Source organism: Solanum verrucosum, unplaced genomic scaffold (assembly GCF_900185275.1).
Source record: "Solanum verrucosum unplaced genomic scaffold, falcon-dt-bn FXZP01000284.1, whole genome shotgun sequence".
Lineage (NCBI taxonomy): Eukaryota > Viridiplantae > Streptophyta > Magnoliopsida > Solanales > Solanaceae > Solanum > Solanum verrucosum.
Window position 1 is genome coordinate 3,132,490 of NW_026019936.1, and position 24,517 is coordinate 3,157,006.

Consider the following 24,517-nt stretch of genomic DNA (forward strand, 5'->3'; position numbering starts at 1 on the left):
AAAAAGAACTTTATTATGATGAAAACATGAAGATATATATACTGGCAAAAATAATAATAGAAGGCTATTATAATAGATATTATTCTCCAATGATAGATACAGGAGCAGAAACTAATATATGTAAATAGAATTGTTTACCAGAAGATAAATGGGAAAAATTAAAAACACCAATAGTAGTAACAAAATTTAATATTGAAGAAAGCATGATCACATATAAGGCAAAAAATATAAAAATACAAATATGGAATAAGATATTAACTATAGAAGAAATGTATAATTTCGAACTTACAACAAAAGATATGCTATTTGAAATGCCATTTTAGAAAATCTATACCCACATATAATAACGAAAACACACTGGTGGTTTACAACACCATGTAAACAAAAAATATGAGCAAAAAGAGCGAACAACAAAAAACGAAAAACAACGAAATGGATAAAAGGTAGTGAAAAAATTACACAAAAATTAGAAAATATAAAAGAAGGAGACCCTAAAATAGAATTAATTATATTCTCTATAGATAAAGTAAAAATAATCCAAGATAAGTTAGAATTATTATACAGTGAAGATCCTTTACAAGGATGGAAAAAACATAAAACAAAAGTAAAAATTGAGCTGATTGATAATAATAGTATAATAACCTAAAAACCATTAAAGTATAATTTTAATGATTTAACATAATTTAAGTTACATATAAGTGAATTACTAGAAAAATGATATATACAAGAAAACAATAGTAAGCATACAAGCCCAACCTTTATAGTAAATAAACATAGTGAACAAAAAAGAGGAAAAAGTAGAATGGTTATTGATTATAGAAATTTAAATGCAAAAACTAAAAATTATAATTACCCAATTCCAAATAAAATACTAAAGATAAGACAAATACAAGGATATAATTATTTTAGTAAATTCGACTGCAAATCAAGATTTTACCACTTAAAGTTAGAAGAAGAATTTAAAAAACTTACAGCATTCACTATACCACAACAATTTTATGAATGAAATGTATTACCATTTGGATATAAAAATGCACCAGGAAGATATCAACACTTTATGGATAACTACTTTAAACAACTAGAAAATTGTGTAGTATATATTAATGATATATTACTATATTCTAAAACCCAAGATGAACATATAAGATTATTAGAAAAATTCATACATATTATCGAATATTCAGGTATAAGCCTAAGTAAAAAGAAAGTAGACATAATGAAAAGCCAAATAGAATTCCTAGGAATACAGATAGATAAAAATGGAATAAAAATGCAAACACATATAATACAAAAAATAATTAACTCAAATGAACAACTAGATACAAAAAAGAAATTACAATCATTCTTAGGATTAGTAAACCAAGTAAGAGAATACATACCGAAATTAGCAGAGAATTTAAAACCATTACAACAAAAATTAAAGAAAGATATAGAATATCAGTTTGATAAAAAAGACCAAATACAAATACAAAAGGTAAAACTATTATGTAAAAACCTACCTAAACCATATTTTCCAGATGAAAATAAGAAATTTACTTATATAGTAGAATCAGATGCCAGTGAAAAAAGTTATGAAGGAGTCCTAAAATACAGGTATAATGAGGAAAAATAGAACATCATTGTAGATATTATTCAGAAACATTTACTAATACAGAAATAAGGTGGGAGATAAACAGGAAAGAATTATATTCAGTATACAAATGTTTATTATCATTTGAACCATATATTGTATATAACAAATTTATTATAAGGACATATAATACACAAGTAAAATGGTGGCTAACCAAAAAAATACAAGATTCAGTAACTACAAAAGAAATAAGGAGATTGGTATTAAATATATTAAATTTTACATTTACTATTGAAGTAATAAAGACTGACAAGAATGTTATTGCAGATTACTTATCAAGAAAAAGCTACTCAAACTGACAAAGAAAATACAATTGAAGAGATACTTAAAGCCATTACTTCACTTTGTATAAAAGTGGATAGTATGGACAATGAGATACAAAATCTAAAGACTAATGAAGATAACCTGAAGTCTAAAGCTAGTACAAGTCAACAACATGACTGTAAAAATGCGGAGCTAAGACGATCGGAAGACTTTAAAAATCCAGAGTTAAAAGGTGACGTTGGGAAACACTTAAAAACCAATAATGTTTGTTTAAATATAGCTGCAGGTACAAGGAAACCAGTTATTGAGAAACAACGAAATGCAAATTTAAATCAACTATTTGAAAAACCATTTACACAAAAACCAAAATACCCACTAGCCATAGAACCACAAACTTTGACATATGCAGATAGTCTACAACATGAGAAAAAGGTATATAACCATATTACAAGAACATACATAGAAAATATATACAAAATACAGAGTTAGCTAAACCTCAATCCCAGATCTACCACTACAAAAGTTCCAAACCAAGACTATATAACCCAGAAATTACAAGGATACAACAAGCTAATAGCAAAGCCAAAAATCAATGCTAACCTAGTTAAAACATGTTATAATTATGGTTTAATAAGTACTGCATATACCTACAACGGAGAAGAACTAAGCGGTGTACCAAAACTATACAAAGCATTTATTATATATAAAAGAGTAACCAAGGGAATTTATTCTATGTGAAATTCTATACGGCAATAGCAGAAATATTACATGAAGAAATAAAACCACCGATTCAAGTTGTAAAGATAGGTCTCACTAAAGATATGATAATACCGAAAGATATTGGAGAACAACCAGAAATATCAAAAATTGAGATACCTAATTTTTATGTCAATAAAAGAATAATTGGTATATCAACTATAATACAAGAACTAGCCAACAATTATTTGAATGGAAATGGTATATGGAGCTATTATTCCATAGATCAATTAATGATTTACGCCAACTCAAGAGAGCTAAGGAAATCAGATATGGATGAAGTCCAGAAATGGATTTTATCATTATTAAAACCAGAAGAAAGACCTACGACAAGAGCTTTAAAGGTAGGATTTATTTCGTCAGAACTATTAACCAGATATTGCAAACTAGTTGGACACAAATACCCTGATCATCTAAGTTCAAAATGTAATGGAGAAGACAACGTGATTCCCAATGTCCAGCTGGAATGATCAAATAAAAGAAGATAGAGCCGGAAGAATAAGAGATAAGAAGATAAAGAGGAAAAGACACAAAGATAAAAAAGAAGATAAGAGAAAAAGACACAAAATGACATATTTGGCCGACAAAGCAAAAAATAGATAAGTGTAAAGTGTGCATTATTATGTAAAAGGTCGTAAAGTGTACAGTAGACGCATTAGTGTACAATAGACGCATTATTGTAAAAAGTCGTAAAGTGTACAGTAGGCACATTATTGTGAGAATAGTATAGATTAGAATTGTCTATATAAAGGAATGTATATGTAACATAAGAGGCAAGCCTTCAATAAACGAAGCAAGCTTTCATAAAAACTCTCAAATACTCTCAAATACTTAAGATATTCATACTTAATAGATAATGGAGAAATCTTCAGATATCATGGACAAGCAAGAGGCAAAGGTATATTGTTCAATAAATATGCAGAACTAATTTCATATATTCCTGAATATCATATATAAGATTGAATAAGTTTATGTTAGTTATTATGTATTAAAATTATTTGAATCATGATTTCTAGTTTATCAGCACACTGGAAACAGAGAGAAAACTTCTATACTATGCCATCCTAATGTTGAAACCGGTAGGCGAGGGAAGCTGTTAGGGGAGTAAACAAAGTTGAGACGCTGATAAGAAGGAAGTATCTGCTAAAGTACGATGCTAGTAGTGACATGAGAACATGATAAATAGATAATCTAGTTCATAATGATCTAATATAATCTTAATCAGTTATGAATATGATAGGAAGGAATAGTTGAAAGCAAAGCCTGCATAACAAAGAACATGACTACATATATGTATGATGAAATGATAAAAATCTATGACACTTTAATCTTATATATACTCAAATATATAAAGATAATTGAATTAAGGAGAATTATATGGGAAAAAATATTTAATGATGACGAATCAGAAGATATACTAAACCAACAATGGTATGAGATAGACCTATGTGATTTATATTCAGACCTTGAAAGAATAGAATTATATGATTTAGGAATAGATTCAGATTAAAATGAACTACAAATATTTACAATATTGGATAGAAGCTATGGAAAATATAAGATTATTAGAACAATTAATGGAGAATAATTTAAATATGTACTTAAGAACCCAAGATATGTAATATTTAGAATATATCATAAATAATATTGAGGAAATAACGAGATTAAAACACTTAGCAAAAGAATATTACAATAAAATCTTTAGTCAGACATAGATGAATTCCGCACCCCCGAAAATTGGTATTTTTCGCTGAGATTCCAAATAAATACAATCTATTACAGTAAATAATCACAATAAGGTTTTGAACTTAACAACACCCATATTATTATAGATTTAGCCTAGGCCCAAAAACTCACCTGAATTTATAATCAAGTTCCTAATCTTGATGCCAATTACAACTCTCATATTTTCTAAATTTCAAGTTTAGAGTTAAGTTTCAACTTCTCCAATATCATAAATCTAATATTATTCATATAAGACACACACCTACTATTTAATTTAATAACCAATATATCAAAACTTTAATCATAATATGAAAACTCAAAGCCAAAGCAAAGTTACGTAACAATACCTAAACCAAAAATTCGCGGAATTAAGCTACAGAATCTATGTACACATGACATTACCTATATGCTTAATTTATCATATTTCATACCTTTCTCCAAATGATTGGCTCGAAATTATCTATAATTAGTCAATCATTAGCCACCATGGTTACTCACTGTTTTCCACATAAATCAACAAATCACAAACAGAACTAATTATATTCGTCCAACCTTTATAAATCCAAATTCTAATCCATTAATGCCTTAACTACATCATTGCCTTATCCACTCCTGATCCTCAGTCCTTTAAACATGTTACTGACATAAAAAAGGCAAGGTAGAGTTTGAAGTACATGTGGCTTGTCGTCTTTGAATTACGATCAAGTCTCTTTTTCCTTATCTTTTTTAAAAGTTATAATAGAAATAATTAAACCCCAGTAACTCTTTTAATATATGTGTCAAGTGGTAAATGGTATTAAACTAATTATAAACTTGGCCCATAACCATTAACTAAAATTAGTTATTTAATAATTAACAATCAATTAATTCACTTTAGTTAAACAAATATTCAAAATTCCCAAAAATGACCTTCCAGGTCGTTACATTATCTACCACTAAAAATTATGTTCATCCTCGATCATAAAGTAAAAGCAAGTACCTGAGGTTTCGAAAAGCTTAGGATATCTGGCACGCATATCAGACTATGTCTACCAAGTTGCCTCCCATACTAAACGATGCTTCCACTACATTTTGACTAAAGAAATTTCTTTGTTCCTAAGCTTTCGAACCTGCCTATCCAATATAGCTATAGGTTCCTCCTCAAATGTCAAGTTCGGACCCAATTCAACTAAATCAAGTGAAAGCACATGAGACTCATCCGGAATATACTTCCCAAGCATAGAGATATGGATAACAGGATGAACTGCCACAAGCTAGGTGGAAAGGCCAACTTATAGGCCACCTCTCCCACTCGGCTCAAAATCTCAAAAGGTCCAATGAATCTAGGGCTATGTTTGACCTTCTTACCGAACCTCATCACACCCTTCGTTGGTGATACTCGAAGCCAAACATGATCACCCTTCATAAACACTAAGGCTCTAACTCTCCGGTCTACATAACTTTTCTGTCGACTCTGGGTTGTCAATAATCTATATTGAATCATACAGACTTGCTCCATACCATTTCTAAGCAAGTTTGTATCCAAACAGTCCATCTCCATCAAATTAAACCAGCCGATTAGAGATCTACACCGTATTCCATACAACGCATCAAATGGGGCCATCTGAATACTGGAGTGATAACTGTTATTGTAGGAAAACTCTGCTAAGGGCAAATGTCGATCCCATCTAGCACCAAAATTGATCATACAAGCTCAAAGCATGTCTTCCAACACGTGAATTGTCCGCTCGGACTGACCATCTGTTTGAGGGTGAAAAGTCATACTCATATCTAATTGAGTGCCCAAACCATGCAGTAATGCTTTCCAGAAATGGGAAATGAATAATGAACCTCGATCAGATTTAATAGAAACTTGAACTCCATGTAGTCGCACAATCTGACTGATATATATAGCTCGACTATCTTCTTTGTCGTATACTTCACCCGAACCGAAATGAAGTGGGAAGATTTGGCCAGCCTATAATCAGCAACCCAAATGGAGTCATAACCACCCATTGTGGTAGGTAAACCCACAAAAAAGTCCATAGTGATCCACTCCCACTTCCATGTAGGAATAGGCATCCTATGAGATACACTTCTGAGTCCCTAATTCTCACACTTGACTTGTTTGCACGTCAAGCACCTAGAAACAAGTATGAAATATCCCTCTTCATACCACATCACCAGGAATGATGACGCAAATCATGATAAATCTGCACAGCTCCCAGATGGATGGAATATCGAGAACAATAGGCCTCCTCAAGAATCAATCTAATCAACTCGCCCGTCTTGGGCACACAAATCCTGCCTCTGATCCTGAAGACACAATCAGAATCAAGGACAACCTACTTGGCTTCCCCTCTCAACATTTTGTCTGGAATGAGATAACTTCTCATCATCAAATTGGTACTCACGAATCTGCTTGACTAAAGAAAGCCGAGCCTCAATAAAAGCAATCATACCATCACTCTCTCTGAAATCTGCAACAGAACAAGACTATTAGTTAACATCTGAATATCTCTAGCAAATGGTCTCTCCTCTATATCAAGTGCGGCAAGAATCCCCATGCTAGGAGTCTTCCTACTCAATGCATCAACCACCACATTGTCCTTCCCCAGATAGTATAAAATGGTCACATCGTAGTCCTTTAGCAACTCAAGCCATATCTATTACCTAAAGTTTAGATCCCTCTGACTAAAGATGTACTGAAGACTTTGATGATCAGGGTAGATCTCACAATGCACCCCATACAAATAGTGACGCCATAACATAAGTACAAAGACCATGACTTCCAAATCCAAATCATGTGTAGGGTAGTTCTTCTCATGGGACTTCAACTGCCTAGAAGCATAAGAAATCACTTTCCCCTTCTATATCAATACACCACCCAATCCGATTCCTGAAGCATCACAATACATAGTAAAGTCTACACATTCCTCGGGTAGAGACAATACAAGAGCCGAAGTCAACAAAGTCTTGACCTTTTGAAAGATCTCCTCACTCTCATCGGACCACTGAAAAACCTACACCCTGTCGAGTCAATCTGGTCAATGGCGCTGCAATAGTAGATAAACTCTGAACGAATCGTCAGTAATAGCCTACCAATCCCATAGAACTCAGAATCTTGGTAGGAGAAATAGGTCGCATCCAGCCTCTGACTGCCACAATCTTAGCCGGATCTACTCTAATACCCTCATTGGACACTACATGTCCCAAGAATGCCACAGAATTAAGCCAGAACTCACATTTTGAAAACTTGATATATAACTTCTCTTCCCTAAACCTCTGAAGTACAATCCTCAAGTGTCGGACATGGTCCCCCTCAGTCCTGGAGTAAACCAAAATATCATCGATAAAGAAAATCACAAAAGAATCAGCATATGGTCGAAATACTCCGTTCATCAACTCCATGAATGTTACAGGGATTAAGTCAACCCGAAGGACATCACTAGGAACTCATAATGCCCATACCGAGTTTGAAAAGTTGTCTTAGGGACATCTGATGCCCTAATTTACAACTGATGATACCCATACGTCAAATCAATCTTAAAGAACAATGATGCTCCCTTTAGATGATCAAATAAGTTATCAATACACAGAAGAAGATACTTTTTTTTCACTGTTAAATTGTATAATTGTATGTAATTAATACACATCCTCATAGTGTCGTCCTTAATCTTCACAAACAACATAGGGGCACCCCAAGGTGAGACACTAGGGAGAATAAACCCCTTACTCAACAAATCCTTCAACTGATCCTTCTACTCTTTCAACTCTACTGGAGCCATATGGCAAGGAGGAACATAAATGGGTTTAGTTCCCGACTTCAAATAAATAGCAAAATCAATATCCCTATCGGGAAGATCACCTGGAACATTAGAAAGAAATACATTGAGAAACTCTTGAACCACGGGAATAGAATCCTGGAGAGGTAGTTCAATACTAGTGTCCCGATTGAAGGTTAAGTAAGACAAACACCCTCTCTCCACCAATATATGAGCATGGATGAAGGAGATGACCTTGCTAGGATAAGAGCCACAAGCACCCGTCCACTCAACCCTCAGAACATCAAGCAACACTAAAGTCACAATCTTAGAATTACAATTAAGACTAGCATGATAAGGGGAAAGCCAATAAATACCCAAGATAACATCAAAGTCTACTATCCCAAGAATGATTAAGTCTACCCGATTGTCATACCCCTAAAAGAAACAAGACAGGATCAATATACTTGATCTACCACTAAGGGCTTATCCACGGGTGTAGAAACACAAATAGGTACAATCATGCTATAACATATCATATGAAATTCAACAGCAAAATAGGTAGACACATAAGACAATGTAGACCCCTGATCAAACAATACAAACGCAAATCGATGGCATACTGGATGATACCTGTAATAGCAACAGCAGAAGTCTCTACCTCGGGTCTCCCTAGGAAAGTATAAAAGTGGCCCCCTCTACCATCTCCACCCTAGGTGGTACCTCTACCCCCACTCTACTGAGTTGCGGTACCGCTACTAAAAGCTCTACCACCTTTACCTCACTGAACATATGTCTTAGCCTATACCCTGTGGTACCGGTGGCTACTCTAAAATGAATAATTATGTTGTGGTCTTCCATGAACCCTCTAGGAAGTAAATTGTCGCATCAGGTGATCGGGATCTCCAGAACTAAATAAAACCTCTGACTCGGGAAGTGCTGTGCGGATCCTAAAAACCCATTATAATTGCCTCGCTTGTTGTCGCTGCTCTGAACTGTATGAGCCCTGACCCGTGCTATATGAACCTCGAGGTATCTGATCACCCTCGGATGTCGGCATAGATGCATGAATGGGTCCCCAATGCTGAAAGGAACAACCCCTCACTGTGATCCCCTACTTCTAAATGAGGCACCACGAAACTGACCTGATGTACGGGCCCTCTTAGGGTCCCCAAACTCCTCTCTCTCCATCAATTCGACCTCTTTAGCGGCGCTCAGAACTGATTGGTAGGACTCGCCCTCTCGATATGCCCTAAACACAACCGAGCTTATTGTTGCTCTTGGGCTGAGCCCCCTCTCTAGTCCGAGAGTCCGGTGGTGTGGCGGTCACACCACCACCCTTAGTAAATATCTCAAGCACAATTACAACCCTCAATAATGTATCCTGAAGCAAAGGTGTAGTTGTAGGCTCTGGAGGAATCTGGTCCTGTCTGTCATCAATCTGAGGCTTTGAAGAGACATCCCTAGCATGGCCCCTCACTAGTGTTGCTCCATGGGCACAACCTCTGGCTAGTATCGATTCACGAGCACGATCTCTAGCTCAGACTCTAACCATACCCCTAGCTGGGGCCTCAACAATTGCCTCTGGAAGTGCCTCCCCTCTACACCAAGTAACAGTAGCTCTAGTCCTCGTCATCTGTCAAAAGAATATACATTATCACTACTAAAGAAGGTAACCATGCACAATGATAAATAATGAACAAAATGAAGTTTAGTAATAGTCTTCAGATCCTCTCAAAGATAAGTACAAATGTCTCCGTACCGATCCACGAGACTCTACGTAGACTCGACTTATATGCATGTGACACCTATGAACCTAGGGCTCGGATACCATTTTGTCACAACCCAAAAATAGATGTGATGACACTCGTCTTATCCCACCAATAAAAGTTAGCCTACATATAAACCATTTTGATAAAACACATAAATAAAATAAAAATAGAAGTTCAATAACAATTACTAATATGGATAACAAGTCAACTTAACTAAATCCTCAAACCTCGGTTGTCACGTTCACAAGCCTCTAATCAAAATACTAGTATTGAAAAAAAATACGTAAGTCTCAAATGACTTTGTCTCTCAAGCAAAACAAAATCATAAACATGATTAAGAAGGCCTGCTAAGATGACAAATAACTACCTCACAAATATCCACAGGAAGACTTGATGAGTCCACAAATTGGACTTATTTGGGGCTATATTTTAATAGAAATTGGGTCCTCAAATGCTTATTTTATCTCAATATCTGATGAAAACCCTTAAGTTTTAGGTATTTGAAGGTTGAAGGAAAGCATGGACACTACTTTGCAAAGAGGAATGAAAAGGCTGAAAGAACGAGAAAATGAAGGCCTGAGGATCGCTAAGTCCACTTGGCGAGTCGCCGAAGGGTCTCACTTCTCCTTTTGTTCCAGTTTGTTGAGCCTGAAGGAAAGGATCAAGTAAGCGGAAAAGAGGGAGCAGTTGGCGCATCACTGAGAAATTCTGCGAAGCAGTACTATGTCGCTCAATGACTCAGAGCACGACGATGCCTAAGGATGGTGCAAGACGGTGATGACTTCACCAAAGGGCGAATGCCGAGTTGATCGGCGATTCCGACTAATGTCACAGAATGGTCCGCTGCATCACAGAACATTGAAAACTATAAATACTCATTGAGAATTATAGCTTAGCATGAGATTTTAGTATCACAAGATTTTAAGTGTGAAACAGTTAATATAATTTTTAGTACTTTTTCTTTGAGTTTGAGAGGGTTTTGAAACTTGAAGAAGAAGAGCGTTTCATCTCCAAGGATTTGGACTTGGATCTCTTGGATTCTTCATTCTTGGCCTGTAACAAGACTTAAATCTTCATACCCATTTGAATGCAAGCTCATTTAGGTATAAATTTATATCTCTTGATGTGTTGCTAAAAGACCCAATTCTTGGGGAGTGATTTAGCGAATATGGGTTAAGATTGTTGTTGGGTCTTGCTTGTTGTTAGACTGAATGTAGTTTAATGGTGATTTCTTCTAGTAGTTGTGGTTGAATTTAACAAATTTGTAGTTGCAAATACTAGTTTATTTATGGGTTTTCGGCTTGCTCGAGAGAGAGGTCGCGAAACCATGACTACTAGATTGATGGCATAAGGAGTGGGTCGACATGAGGTTCAGCCCGAGAGGGTGAGCCCTAGTCCCATATCCTAACACTCAGCTCGAGAGAGTGAGTGGGTAAGGTGTAGGGTGGTCTTCATGCGGCAAGTGGGTGTCCGAGAGGAACCCATTTGAAATGGGGTAAGTTGCTCGAGAGAGAATTTATTCCCACGTGTAGCTTAGCCTAGTCACTATTACTCTATAAATTTCCTATCGAAAGCATGTACCCAATAATTTATATTTACCCGTATTCTGGTCACATCCCAAGAATCCCCTCTTATTCATAGATTTCTTTGTTATTTTTACTGTTTTTGCTATACTTGTGACAAAACCCCCAAATCGATATTTGACACTTTTGTGTCCCCTTTAATTTACAATGTTTTTAATCATTAATGTCTTTATCTACGACTAGTTAGAAATAATTTTATTTTTCTATTAATTCTCAAAACCACTCCTTTGGGACTCGACCCCAACCCTTGGTTGGGTTATTATACTATTGCACGATCGTAGAAGTTTGTTGAGGACAAGCAAAAGTTTAAGTTGGGGTGTTGATGAGTCCACAAATTGGACTCATTTGGGGCTATATTTTAATAGAAATTGTGTCCTCAAATGCTTATTTAATCTCAATATCTGATGAAAACCTAAAAGTTTCAGGTATTTGATGTTTGAAGGAAAACGTGGACACTACATCGCAAAACGGAACGAAAAGGCTGAAAAGAATGAGAAAATGAAGGTCTGAGGATCGCTGAGTCCACTGGGTGAGTCGCCGAAGGGTCTCACTTCGCTTTTTGTTCTAGTGTGCTGAGTCTGAAGGAAATGATCAAGTCAGCGGAAAAAGGGAGCAGTCGGCGCATCGCCGAGAAGTTCTGCGAAGCAGTACTATGTCGCCCAATGACTTAGAGCACGATGATGTTGAAGGATGGTGCAAGACGGCGATGAACTACACCAAAGGGCAAATCGCCAAGTTGATCGGCGATTTCAACTAATGTCGCCGAATGGTCCGCTGCACACAAATATTTGGAAACTATAAATACTCATTGAGAGTTATAGCTTAGCATGAGATTTTAGTATCACAAGATTTTCAGTGTGAAACAATTAATATAATTTTTAGTACTTTTTCTTTGAGTTTGAGAGGGTTTTGAAACTTGAAGAAGAAGAGCGTTTCATCTCCAAGGATTTGGACTTGGATCTCTTGGATTCTTCATTCTTGGCCTGTAACAAGACTTAAATCTTCATACCCATTTGAATGCAAGCTCATTTAGGTATAAATTTATATCTCTTGATGTGTTGCTAAAAGACCTAATTCTTGGGGAGTGATTTAGCGAATATGGGTTAAGATTGTTGTTGGGTCTTGCTTGCTGTTAGACTGAATGTAGTTTAATGGTGATTTCTTCTAGTAGTTGTGGTTGAATTTAACAAATTTGTAGTTGCAAATACTAGTTTATTTATGGGTTTTCGGCTTGCTCGAGAGAGAGGTCGCGAAACCATGACTACTAGATTGATGGCATAAGGAGTGGGTCGACATGAGGTTCAGCCCGAGAGGGTGAGCCCTAGTCCCATATCCTAGCACTCAGCTTGAGAGAGTGAGTGGGTAAGGCATAGGTTGGTCGTCATGCGGCAAGTGGCTATCCGAGAGGAACCCATTTGAAATGGGGTAAGTTGCTCGAGAGAGAATTTAGATTTACCCGTATTCTGGTCACATCCCAAGAATCCCCTCTCATTCATAGATTTCTTTGTTATTTTTATTGTTTTTGATATACTTGGGACAAAACCCCCAAATCGATATTTGACACTTTTGTGTGCCCCTTTAATTTATAATATTTTTAATCGTTAATGTCTTTAGCTATGACTAGTTAGAACTAATTTTATTTTTCTATTAACTCTCAAAACCACTCCCTTGAGACTCGACCCCAACCCTTGATTGGATTATTATACTATTGCACAATTGTAGACACTTGAAGCGTAGTTTAGTGTCGTTGGTCAAGATAAGCATCAAACCTCAGAAAAGAAGAGAATAGAAAGTATCACGAAGATCCGGGCTCGTAATCTATAAAAATGTAGAAGCAATGGGTGAGTACTTTGCCACACGGTACTCAACAAGTAAACTTTTGAACACAAGCTAACTGAATAGAATACAGGTACTCCTTACACCCCATCTGAACCTCCACAGCTACAACCTGTATAAAACCAGTCCAACCTAACAGTTCACAGTTTACATAGCATAGAACTCAACAACAACATTCTAACAAATTACATATCCTCAACAACAAGCTCAATAATCATCAATCACAACTTCAACAGAAAGGCACTCGCAAAATCAGCAAGACACAAGATCAAGTTCATCAATGATAAAAATGTGCAATGAAATGAAATCCAATGTCAAATATAGTGATGCATGTTTGACCTAACGATACACACCCGATGTTTCTTAGTCTGGGACCCATGGGGGACATATCCATGCATCCGTCGCGGCGTGCGACATGACCCTCGTTAATAAAATCCATCATGGCATGCCACAATCCCTCAATAATAGAATTTGTCGCAGTGTGCGACACGTCCCTCTAAATATAGTATATGTCGCGGCATGCGACACGTCCCTTGAAATGACATCCTTTTTAAGTTTTTATTCTTACTCAATTCACATAACACTTTTCACAATCATGCCTCAAAACAAATGCTAAAAACATGTTCACACAAATAATGAGGAGATGACCATTTTCATAACAATGCATAATTCACAACAACACAATCATGATACAACATCAACAATTAATCAATAAGCCTTTAAAACCATTCTCAACACATCGCACACCAATGATTAATCACATTGTCTTTTATTACCCCTTTTTCATCATTAGAATTATTCAACATGGACAAGTCAACTCATCACCAAGTCCTATACTACAAGGAAATACACGATTTTATACACTTAACAAGGGTTTAGAAATCCATTTGCCTCGAATAATCGAACAATCACTCCCGGACTTGAGCCTTCCCTTTTCGATGAGCTTCCAAATCAATACAATCTATTCAAGTAAATAATCACAATAAGGTTTTGAAACTTACAACACCCACATTATTATAGGTTTAGCATAGACACAAAACTCACCTGAAGTTATAATCAAATTCCCAATCTTGATGCCAATTACATGTCAACTCTCATATTTTCCAAATTTCAAGTCTTGGATTAAGTTCCAACATCTCCAATATCATAAACCTAATAATAATCATATCAGACAACACGCCTACGTTTTAATTTGATAACCAATATATCAAGATTGAATAATATTATGAAATCTATAAGAAAATTCAAAACCAAAGCAAAGTTGCATAACAATACTTAAACAAAAAATTCCCAGAACTAAGCTACATAATCTATGTACGCATGACATTACCTATATGCTTAATTTATCATATCATACCCTCTTCCCAATGATTGACTCCACATTAGCCATCATTACTCAATCATTGCCCACCTTGGTTGCTCACTTTTCCCCCATAAATCAACTAATCACAAGTAGAACCAATTATATTCTTCCAACACTTACAAATCCAAATTCCAATCCATTAATGCCTACACTCTTACTACATTATTGCCTACACTCTTACTACACACTCCTAATCCTCAATAGTTTAAACATGTTACTGAAATTAATAATTGATAACAAAAGAATGAAAAGGCTAGGTAGAGTTTGTAGTTCCAGTGGCTCGTCGTCTCCGAATTACGGTCGAGTCTCTTTTTCCTTTTTTTTTTTTTCCAGGTTATAATATAAATAATTGAACCCCACTACCTCTCTGAATATATGGGTCAAGTGGTAAATGGTATTAAACTAATTATAAACTTGGCCCATTAAGCATTAACTAAAATTAGTTATATAATAATTAACCACAAATTAATTCACTCTAGTTAAACGAATATTCAAAATTCTCAAAAATGACCTTTCGGGTCATTACAATGACACCATACACCAGCCTTGTTTACATATACAAAGTTAATATTACTTCTTCTTTCGTTAGATATATATAATAGATATTGAATCCTTTTTATCAAGGGTTGCCTTTGTTCTGAAATGTTCTATAATTATGGAATTAATTTCTCTAGATTAATTTATGGATCTTATTCATAATTTTGAATAGCAGTGGCCACAAGAGATTGTTGGAACAAAGTTCACCACTTCAAGAAAGGTTTGCATACTAGTTGTAAAATAACTGAGACTTTAACTTCTTGAATAATTGCTTTTTTTTTAACATCGTTAGCTGGAACTTGCATTATCTTATTTCAAATACATAGTGCATTTGTGGGCTGAACACATATGTACTAGGTTTTGTTTTCTTCAAAATCACCCAATTGGTCAAATTTATCAATCAAATAGATATTTATATGAATGGGCTAGACAAACGAGCTAAGCCTATTTATTAAAAAAAATGTATAATGTATAGAAATCTTATACATTTGAGGACTAATTATGTAACACCCCATATCCGAAAATAGATCAAATTGCAGATTTCTGGTATTGCAGGTGGCATTCACGGGCACCATCCACGGACCGTAGAAGGACCCACGGTCCGTCCTGTAGGTCCGTGGTTCGTGTCAGCAAACTCCCCCAGAACTCAGCTAGAAATTCGGCCAAGAGTTGACCCATGGCCGGATCTACGGTCCGTAGGTCACGTCACGGACCATGGTTCGTATCCGTAGATCGATGCCCCTAAAGCTCAGCTTCAGTCCCGATTGACAGTTGACCAGCACGGACCGTCATTCGATGCACGGTCCGTAGGTATGACCGTAGGTGAGGGTAGCAGCCAGTTAGATGAAAATTGTGATTGGGTCACCTTCAGATGGTCAAAACTCTTAGCACAAAAGGAATTTTATGTCACATGACCTATGATAAAATAGATAATTGAATCCTCTTTCGAACGCCACCGAGTTTGCTAAAATCCGACGTCTGAGTAAAAAGTTATGCTCATTTTAGTGAAGCCCTGTCGGGCATACTCGACCAACGACTCCAATCGATGGACCGTCGATTGACCTACGGCCCGTCAGTCCCATCCGTCGGTCACTCCGACAGCAATTAAGTCAAGGGTCTTTTGGTCTTTTCCTATTTCGTTTAACCCCTAAGGTACGTCGTTTAGACCCTAAATTTTGAGGTTTTAGTCAGTTTAAGCCTAGAAACATGACTAGACCTTATCTAAGTCAAATCATTAATCAAAACTTAGAAAATTAGAAGCAAGAGAGGAGAAAAAGGTCAAGAACCCTAGTTCAAGAACGCAACAAGGTTCCATCGGTTCCAGCCTCAAAATCTAAGAATTTCTTCATGGAATTTGTCATCAGGTATGTGTAATTTCACTAGTGGGTTTCTTTCGCCCATTAGGTCTCTAGAATTCAGTCAGATTCTTGATTCCATGATTATGAACAGACTTAGGGTTTCTAGAATTTCAACAGATCATCAGGAATTAGTTGTTTAAATGTTCCAAATCAGATTTTCATATTATTTCTGAGTTTATTGAATGAATTTCAGAGCCCTAGCTATGTATTTCTTTATTTCTTGAATTACACATGCTAGGTCAGATATCTCAGTTATTCAGTTATACATTCGTCAGTTATTAATGCATCATTATCAGATTAATTGTTGCATTCTCAGTTTGCATGTTCAGTTTTGAGCTATCTAGTATTTTACAAAAATTCAGTCATAACCAATTAACCACTTAATTCATTGGGAGTAGCATAATACCGAGTTGGACTAGGGTTCAGCATACCCATATAGTCCTAGAATTACGAGCCACATAGGTGTAAGTCCCCTCAATGGGCAACATCAGTTTAGTGATCACGCAAACATGCCTCTATACCTCTGGCCGGGTATATTGGGTCCTCTCGATGGGGCGTATACATTGGACTCCACATTTTGCTCATGTGGTTTTATTATCGGTTATTAATAGCTCCCACAGTTTAGTCAGACTCTATTGCATTAACCTCATTTACAGTTCATTCAATATTCAGTCAGCATGTTATAAATTTGTCATTGCATTCAGTTAGCTCAGTATTCAGTATCTATATCCTGTTCAGATTATTTCATTGCTTTATAGCTTTGTTTAGTTTTATGTTCTTTTAGCTTTACTCTATCTTGCATGCTCAGCACCTTTCAAGTGCTAACGCATATGTGCGCTACATCTTCTCGTGATGTAGGTTCAGGTTCTCAACATCCAGATCACACTTAGATCGATTCCTGATCTTCAGTTCAGCAGCATCAGTGGTGAGTCCTCATTCTTCGGGGGCTAGTGACATGTTTATCTTTATTGTTTTTAGTCTTTAGTTTCAGTTTTTGCTAGACCTAGTTGGGGCATGTCCCAACATTTCTAGTCAGTTTAGAGGCTTATTTCAGACATAGATAGATTCAACTTAGTATTGAGTTAATATCTTCCTTGTATTAAACTCATTAGTTTTCATTTATCTCAGTTATAGTGTATGGGTATTCCCTATCTTTTCATCTTATTTCTGATTTAGCTTCCGCACAGTTTCTATTACTCAGATTATTTTTAGTATGCTCATGATCATGCCAGCAGGGTTAGCTTGGGATCACTTGTGGTCTTAGGGCCGCGTCTCGGGGGTAGCTTAGGGCGTGGCAAACTACATCCATTCCTATAAGTTTCCCCAATTACTAAAATCCTAGATTTTCATTACTCTAATATACATTCTTTGGTTGTCCAATACATTTCAAATGATACATTACTTAATGGGAGGGATATGTTCGAGAGGTGATAGGGATGTATTTGAGAGGGAATAGGGATGTATCCGAGAGGGGATAGGAATGTATCCGAGAGAAATTTTTTGTAATTTTTTTAAAATATAGGAATCTTTAGACATTATGATATCTCAAATTGCGTATTTATGTAATTTTTCCTAAAAAAACTAATCCAATAAAACTAAATAAGAACTGGAAATTAAAAAATGACATAGGAAAGTAAATCGATTTGAGAAATCTAGAGAAAATCTTTGAGAACTCTAGCCAACAATCCGGCGATATCTTCAACGTTTTCTCTTTGTTCTCCATTACAAGCCACGATGAAGGTGAAGATAGGAAGGCCAACAACAATAGAAACAAGGGGAAAAGTTATGGGTCAAGGTTAGCTTCGATTCAGTTCTTGCTACTTTGATTCTATTTGTTCCTTTTAATAGATGCTGATAAAATGAACCTTGTAATGTATTTCAACTGCCACTAGACCGTCATCGTCTTATTTCACTACTAACCTCATATTTGAAAAGAATCTACGATTGGTTTATAGAAAAATAATAGAAATGTTGTCAAGACAAATCTATCAATTATCGATCTGAAACATAATCAAAACAAACTATTTCTTCATATGAAAATCTAATAGGTAAGAAACATTGTGTTTTTCTTTATTAATTATCATTTATAAGATGAGATTCATTGAAACCAAGGCCACACATAAAAAATAATCTCTAAGTTCCAGCACAAGTGAAAAAATATATATAGTTTTATGTTGTTGCTTAAAGGATGAAAGGTCACTCACCAATCATTAATCTTTTCCAATTGTCTTCCTTGATAGGTCGGATTTTTAATAGATCAATACCACAAATCATAAGGAAAATTCTAAAATAAGAATTAGTTAAAAGTAGGTGACCAAACATCCTTACACCAAAAGTCACTCGTTATCATTAGGTGCACCCGATAGCAGTAAAATAAAAGGCCACCCAATGTCTGTGTCTTAGTTTGTAATCATTATACACCTTAAAATTTCATAAGATAGCATGATATGTAGACTGTATGAAATACTTTTAGGTATTTCATTAGGGTAAAATTGCCTCTTCGTGGTATCCTTTATGTCCAAGCAATATGATTAATAATAGAATTACCTTACTAATTTTTGTAATTGAAAGAGAATCAATTTCTACTATTAGGGGCAATAACGTTTTTTCAATAATGAATTCTCTCTCTTATAGTCACTAAAATTTACTACATGTAAATTTCTCCCTTTTACTCCTACAAAATCATCATCACTGTTTCTGACAGAATAACTAAACAAGGGCTAGGATTACCGTTTGATGTATTATCTATATTAGATGTATACCAACAAGGAGGAGGTACCACCACCTCACTATCTTATAACTATATCTGGGTTGTTATCCTTTTAAAATATTTACAATATAAGGCCAATTCCTATGTACATCTTATGAATAGTATGAGTAGCAATAAAAAAAATATTCTTCTCATAACACCAATTTCTGATCAAGTTGAAATCAACATCTGGTACCTTTACTTGACCATGTGAACCATCTTGACTTTTATCTCCATACATAAATACAAAATACTATGCAGCACAATGCCGATTTTTTTTTTTTTTAAATCTACTTAAAATATAATTTGATAAAAGTATTTAATAATAAAACTGGTCATTCTTTTTTAAAAAAAATAGTTACAATTTATGTCAAAATAAAGTTAATCTTATTTTGTATGAAATTTAACACAAACATAAAAAATATGACCCACTAACACTATCTGTGGAGCTTCTAACAAAATGATCACAAATTCTACATGACAAGGACTTCCTAGATAATCCTCAAAATAACAAACAAACAAATACACAATTGAATATGAAGAAAAGAACCCATGAAACATACCAGAGTTGACCAATAGTTGTTGGAGAAAGAGAAGGCCCTAGCTTGTAACCTCGTCATTTGAAAAACATGGATCAACATTGACATAACTCGATGTAGGTCCCAAGTAAATTAAAAGTAAATACACCTACATATATATTTAATGAATCTCAATAATCCCCTCACTAAAGCTGGAACAAGACTTAGCAAAACATAAATGCATTATGTACAAATTCTTAAAACCAGGAGAATATTTAAAAGTAATTGAAATATTTGAACTTTAATATTGTTAAATATATTCTGGACAAAATCTTCACATGAGCTTGTAAAAAGAAATTCCTACTTGAAAAATACCATTTGACTCTAACCTTTTTCTTTATTTATGTCCAAATACAATCAATGTGACAGACAATCCCATCACGATCAACTAAGCAATCTATTTGTGGTGCCACACAACTTGACCATGTTTCGCTAGCACACATTCTTCGTCTTATCAAGACTTTCTTTCATAGTACCTCAATAAACGATACACTACTTTCCTACTCTTATATAATGAGTTGTGGAGTAAATAACAATCGATTTTTGAAATGAAGTAACTATGATAGAAAATTGAGATAGAACTTTGTTGGCACTGTAAATCTTAAAGAAAGAAGAAACAAGAAGCCTAATTTCAGTCATCGTCGAAGGTATTTAGTGAATTTTATTGCACTACATCAGTGTTTGCTTAAGGTTATCATGGGTTGGGGTAGCCACTAGCCATCATAGGTTTCTTACCTATCGTTAAAGGATCTAGGTCATTGAAGGATTGCGTTTTTGGTATTAGAAGTAGGAGAGAGGGACACATGTAACAACATTAAAGAGATGTTATCAATGTTAATAGTAGGATTACTAAACAGGTGTTCGAAAAAGAGACAATCGGCTAAAATTTCATAAAGAAGACCTGAATGTAATTTTAGTAATGTTAATGGTACTAGCAATGGTGAGGGAGGGATAGTAAATAGGTGGAAGAATAAAGAAAGGGAAGGGGTATAATGAGTTGGAGCACTGAGGTATCATGCTACGTGGTGTACACATCATCAAAATATCAGTGTCACATAAGAATGTGTGTCCACATTGGAAATTCCTAAATTCCTCATGAATGAGGGATATATTTGAATTATCTAGGTAACCATAGGAAGCGATGTTCACAAAAAACAGATAAACCAAACCAAGACAAAAATCAAATCATATCGTAAAAACTTGATAGTTTATAGTTTTGGTTTTTAATATTAAAACCCAATAAAATTTGGATTGATTTGATTTTAAGTAAGAGAGATAACTTAAAAATCAAATCAAAAACCAACTATACAACTACTATTTCTTATTTATAATTTTTTTTATATATTTTCAAATTTTATATCATATATTAATTTTTATCTTTTTGGCCGAAGGAAAGAAAATAGGTAAAGAACAAATGTTCAAATGGCACAAACACGGGTGTCTATTTGTTTGTTTCTATTATCATGGGCAAAAAAAACTGGTAACTCATTTTTTTACAAGTGCAACATCTAGTAAGCTCATATTGAGGTCGATTCGCTACAAAAGTTTGATGAATCCATTTTTTAAGCTATTAAGCAATGAAATAAAATAAATAAAGTTTCTTGGGTTTACTTAGATTCTTCACTTTTGACACCGTTTTTTTTGTTGTCGACTCTTTTTGTTATTCTCTGATTTATCAAAATTAGACCACTCCAGTATCAAATATCTTGCATCAAATCACACCGTTATTTAACAAATCAATCAACCTTATTTTTGAAAAAAAACTCGATAAAATTGAGAAATGGAACTTAGCAAAAAACTGACTTAATTGGTTTAACATTATTCTTCTATTTGAAAATATGACATAATTGGCTTGTTCATATTTTTGATAAAACTGACTCATATGTACAAACAATAACTATCTAATAAAAATTAATAAATCATATTGCCTGCCAACTCAAGATCTATATCTTTTTGTTGGATTCTCCGTTCTATCAATCAGTGGGTTGGAGTTCTCATTGATCATCTTCTTGTACAATTAATGTAAGAAAAGAAGAGAACAACAAACTTCGAGGCTGCAATAAATTTACAATCTTTAAAAAAATTAAAATAAAAGTTTCAATTACGCAAAACATGAGAGTTAGATCTATACTAACTTCCACTTATTCTACTATCAAGTTGGTTGGTGATCAAGATGAGTCATGCATAACAAAATCAAATGGGTAGTAAACTATCAAAAATGAGTAATTTTAGATAACTGCGAAACAATACTATACAATAATATCATACTACCAACCATTCCCACTATAAATACGACATCTATTATTCAAGACTCTTGATGAAGAAAAAAAGAAAAGAGAAACAATCTGTATAGCGTCCGATCTTTCGACAGAATAACCTATATAATTAAAAAAAATTACTCTTAAACTTTAGAAGCATTTACATCAATATCAAACCATCAACTCCACTTTGGAAAATCAGTTGCATTTGATAGAAAAGTTTTGATATTTATGAGAGATGAGTTGTAGCAGGTGCTGATTACAAATACTTGGAACCCAACAGTCACTAGCAATACACTTCAGCTAATGTCATTATGTTTCTTCCCAGAAGTTCCACTATAATCATTAGCCCCCTCTCACCCTCCCTTGAAAACCTTTATGACAATCATGAACTATTGGAATTCAAGATGGGGCAACAGAGCCACTCAAGAAGAGTCCCCTCCCCCCTCCCAATTCATATCCAAATTTCATACTAGAGAATCAGTCGTTCCATTTATTAACAGGGATATTGTTGCATCATTGTGATTGTCTTGTGAGATGAACATATTGTTTTGACAAACATTACTGTCATCCCCCTACAGGTAATTAAAAAATGCAAAACAATAGCTTATTTAGAAATGAATAATTTTCTACAAGATCAATTGTAGAGGACATATCAGGAGGTTGAGCAAATGAAGGAAAGAGATCATCTGAGTATAAATTAGTTGTGGGAAAATATGTAGTTGAAGGGAAAGGAGAATGAAGATGATAGGTTTGTAAGAGACGGGGAAGCAAAAAGTATTGATTGAAATGTCTCTCAATAATTTTATTTAGCACCAGAGAGCTCTAAACTGCTAACCTGAACACATAATATTTAGCAATCTGTAATTCAAGATTAAAAAAAGCTAGAATTTCTCAATGAGGAAAACAACCTAGTGAAAAATTAAATTTAAAATTTATCCTAAACTTAGGTTGTTTATTATACTAAAAATTACTACAATAACTAAAGTAAAATTCAATGCTCTTCCTTTGCTTTACTTATTGCAATTGAAAATCTGCTCCTCCTCAATTTTTGCTTTGACAGTTGATGCTGAATTTTGGTCATTGTTTTTTAACTTTAACAAATTCTTCTTTTCTATCTTTCTTCTTTTGGTTTTGTGCTTACAAAGTGCATTCAATAACCTTGTAATATTTAAAATATATTTTGAATGTGCTTTAATATGAACTTTTGTAGGATTTACCAAATATTATTCTTAGGATTTTTCTTCCATCAAAACATCACATATCACATAGATTTAAAAATATGATTTTATTCTCATAACAAAACTTAAAAGTTTTCGTGTGTGGAAATTTTTGGGGCATTGAAAGAGAGACTTTTGCTTGCCATTTTTTGAGAATGCAAAGAACATTGTTAAGATGGAGAAAATCTGATGAGCTCTGTGATCAAATATGAGAAACATTAGTAGATGTACCATCTCGTAAGTGAGATCTACTGGAACTATAGGAAGCAACATGTTTAGGATTGTCAATGAGGTCCAATCTACGATCCATGAAATTTGTTTCTCTTGAAGGCTCTAACCCTCTCTTTTGAAACTAGGTTCATCGCTCACATTGTGGTTACCACTCTCCTACCTCGTGCAAGGTGTCTCCCCTCCCTTACTTAGCATGATAATCTCCTTACCTACTACCTTATATCAAAGCATAAACTTAAGCTTTCCTCTTTTATTGCTTAACTATATGATTGAAGTTGTTTTTGATCCTGTCAAATTGCATTATGGCATGGTAATCTCATGTATTCTTGATGCAAATAATATCAGTATGGGCTACGTCCGCACTGAGGATTCCTGAGTTCTCAAACATTAGTTTGATGCTCCTTTAGTTAACACCTCCATTAAGGTAAAAGCTCCTTCCTCTTTGATTCTATTGGGCCTAGATACTGATATTATGACCATGCTTGATTCCATGGATGAAAAACTTGAGTCTGTCAAGGACATTCTTATTGGCACTAAATTTCAAATGTAGAAGGTCGAAAAAACCACTTAGTTCTTTTAGTAAAAGTTGTGCTTTATTTGAACTTACAGATTTAAAAGGAAGTTTTGTTTCATTACCTAGTATTTTTAAATGCTTCACCATGATTTTGAACTTCCAATGGTTAAGAAATTCTCACTCCAAGGAGATGGTTGTATTTCCTCTCCTAAAAATGCTTATTCTATATCACACCTTAGTTTTAAGCTTATCTCGAGTTGTCGTGCAGTGAGAATTCAAATGTATAAATTTTATTTAAGATTCAAAGTAAGATATACTAATAATGATTATTAGTTTCATGACAAAAAATAATACATATCAGAGTTAATGTCATGCATTTGTTATGAAGTAGAATGAATGG